Here is a 3,129-nt window from a genome sequence, read left to right as displayed (position 1 = left end):
ATTTTGGAGATTAATCCTTTGTCAGTTGCTTCATTTGCAAATATTTTCTCCCATGCTGAGGGTTGTCTTTTCATCTTGTTTATGGTTTCCTTTGCTTTGCAAAAGCTTTTAAGTTTCATTAGTTCCCATTTGTTTATTTTTGTTTTATTTCCATTTCTCTAGGAGGTGGGTCAAAAATGATCTTGCTGTGATTTATGTCATGGAGTGTTCTGCCTATGTTTTCCTCTAAGAGTTTAATAGTATATGGCCTTACATTTAGGTCTTTAATCAATTTTGAGTTTATTTTTGTATATGGTGTTAGGGAGTGTTCTAATTTCATTCTTTTACATGTACCTGTCCAGTTTTCCCAGCACCACTTATTGAAGAGGCATTTTTTTCTCCATTCTATATTCTTGCATCCTTTATCAAAGATAAGGTGACCATATATGCGTGGGTTATCTCTGGGCTTTCTATCCTGTTCCATTGCTCTATATTTCTGTTTTTGTGCCAGTACCATACTGTCTTGATTACTGTAGCTTTGTAGTATAGTTTGAAGTCAGGAAGCCTGATTCCTCCAGCTCCGTTTTTCTTTCTCAAGATTGCTTTGGCTATTTGGGGCCTTTTGTGTTTCCATACAATTTGTGAAGTTTTTGTTCTAGTTCTGTAAAAAATGCCATTGGTAGTTTGATAGGGATCGCACTGAATCTGTAGATTGCTTTGGGTAGTATAGTCATTTTCACAATATTGATTCTTCCAATCGAAGAACATGGTATACCTCTCCATCTGTTTGTATTGTCTTTAATTTCTTTCATCAGTGTCTTATAGTTTCCTGCATGCAGGTCTTTTGTCTCCTTAGGTAGATTTATTCCTAGGTATTTTATTCCTTTTGTTGCGATGGTAAATGGGAGTGTTTCACTAATTTCTCTTTCAGATTTTTCATCATTAGTATATAGGAATGTAAGAGATTTCCCTGCATTAATTTTGTATCCTGCTACTTTACCAAATTCATTGATTAGCTCTAAACGTTGTTGAAAGCTTTTTCTGCATCTATTGAGATGGTTTTTCTCCTTCAATTTGTTAATATGGTTTATCACATTGATTGATTTGCATATATTGAAGAATCCTTGCATTCCTGGGATAAACCCCACTTCATCATGGTGTATGGTGTGCTGTTGGATTCTGTTTGCTAATATTTTTTTGAGGATTTTTGTATCTATGTTCATCAGTGATATTGGCCTGTAGTTTACTTTCTTTGTGACATCTTTGTCTGGTTTTGGTATCAGGGTGATGGTGACCTCGTAGAATGAGTTTAGGAGTGTTCCTCCCTCTGCTATATTTTGGAAGAGTTTGAGAAGGATAGGTGTTAGCTCTTCTCTAAATGTTTGATAGAATTAGCCTGTGAAGCCATCTGGTCCTGGGCTTTGGTTTTTTAGAAGATTTCTAATCAGAGTTTCAATTTCAGTGCTTGTGATTTTTCTGTTTATATTTTCTATTTCTTCCCTGTTCAGTCTCAGTTGCTTGTAGTTATCTCTCATGATCCTTTGTATTTCTGCAGAGTCAGTTGCTACTTCTCCTTTTTCATTTCTAATTCTGTGGATTTGAGTCTTCTCCCTTTTTTTCATGATGAATCTGGTTAATGATTCATCAGTTTTGTTTATCTTCTCAAAGAACCATCTTTTAGTTTTATTGATCTTTGCTATTGTTTCCTTCATTTCTTTTTCATTTATTTCTGAACTGATCTTTATGATTTCTTTCCTTCTGCTAACTTTGGGGTTTTTTTCTTGTTTTGTTTTCTTTGTCTGATTTCTTTACGTGTAAGTTTAGGTTGTTTATTTGAGAAGTTCCTTGTTTCTTGAAGTAAGATTGTATTGCTATAAACTTCCCTCTTAGAACTGCTTTTGCTGCATCCCATAGGCTTTGGGTCTTCGTGTTTTCATTGTCATTTGTTTCTAGGTATTTTTTATTTCCTCTTTGATTTCTTCAGTTATCTTTGGTTATTTAGTAGTGTATTGTTTAGCCTCCATGTGTTTGTATTTTTTACAGATTATTTCCTGTAATTGATACCTAGTCTCATAGCATTGTGGTTGGAAAATATACTTGATAAGAGTTCAATTTTCTTAAATTTACCAAGGCTTGATTTGTGACCCAATATATGGTCCATCCTGGGGAATGTTCCATGAGCACTTGAGAAAAATGTGTAATCTGTTGTTTTTGGATGGAATGTCCTATAAATATCAATTAAGTCCATCTTGTTTAATGTATCATTTAAAGCTTGTGTTTCCTTATTTATTTTCATTTTGGATGATCTGTCCATTGATTAAAGTGGGGTGTTAAAGTCCCCTGCTATTATTGTGTTACTGTCAATTTCCTCTTTTATGGCTGTTAGCATTTGCCTTATGTATTGATGTGCTCCTATTTTGGGTGCATAAATATTTACAATTGTTATATCTTCTTCTTGGATCGATGACTTGGTCATTATGTAGTGTCCTTCTTTGTCTCTTGTAATAGTCTTTATTTTAAAGTCTATTTTGTCTGCTATGAGAATTGCTACTCCAGCTTTCTTTTGATTTCCATTTGCATGGAATATCTTTTTCCATCCCATCACTTTCAGCCTGTATGTGTCCCTAGGTCTGAAGTGGGTCTCTTGTAGACAGCATATATCTGGATCTTGTCTTTGTATCCATTCAGCCAGTTGTCTTTTTGTTGGAACATTTAATCCATTTACATTTAAGATGGTTATCTATATGTATGTTCCTATTACCATTTTCTTATTTGTTTTGGGTTTGTTTTTGTAGGTCTTTTCCTTCTCTTGTGTTTCCTGCCTGGAGAAGTTCCTTTAACATTTGTTGTAAAGCTGGTTTGGTGGTGCTGAATTCTCTTAGCTTTTACTTATCTGTAAAGGTTTTAATTTCTCCTTCAAATCTGAATGAGATCCTTGCTGGGTAGAGTAATCTTGGTTGTAGTTTTTTCCCTTTCATCACTTTAAATATGTCTTTCCACTCCCTTCTGGCTTGAAGATTTTCTGCTGAAAGATCAGCTGTTAACCTTATGGGGATTCCCTTGTATGTTATTTGTTGTTTTTCCCTTGCTGCTTTTAATATTTTTTCTTTGTATTTAATTTTTGATAGTTTGATTAATATGTGTCTTGGC

This window comes from Physeter macrocephalus, chromosome 4 (assembly GCF_002837175.3).
Source record: "Physeter macrocephalus isolate SW-GA chromosome 4, ASM283717v5, whole genome shotgun sequence".
Taxonomy (NCBI): domain Eukaryota; kingdom Metazoa; phylum Chordata; class Mammalia; order Artiodactyla; family Physeteridae; genus Physeter; species Physeter macrocephalus.
Note: the sequence above shows the minus strand (reverse complement) of the source record.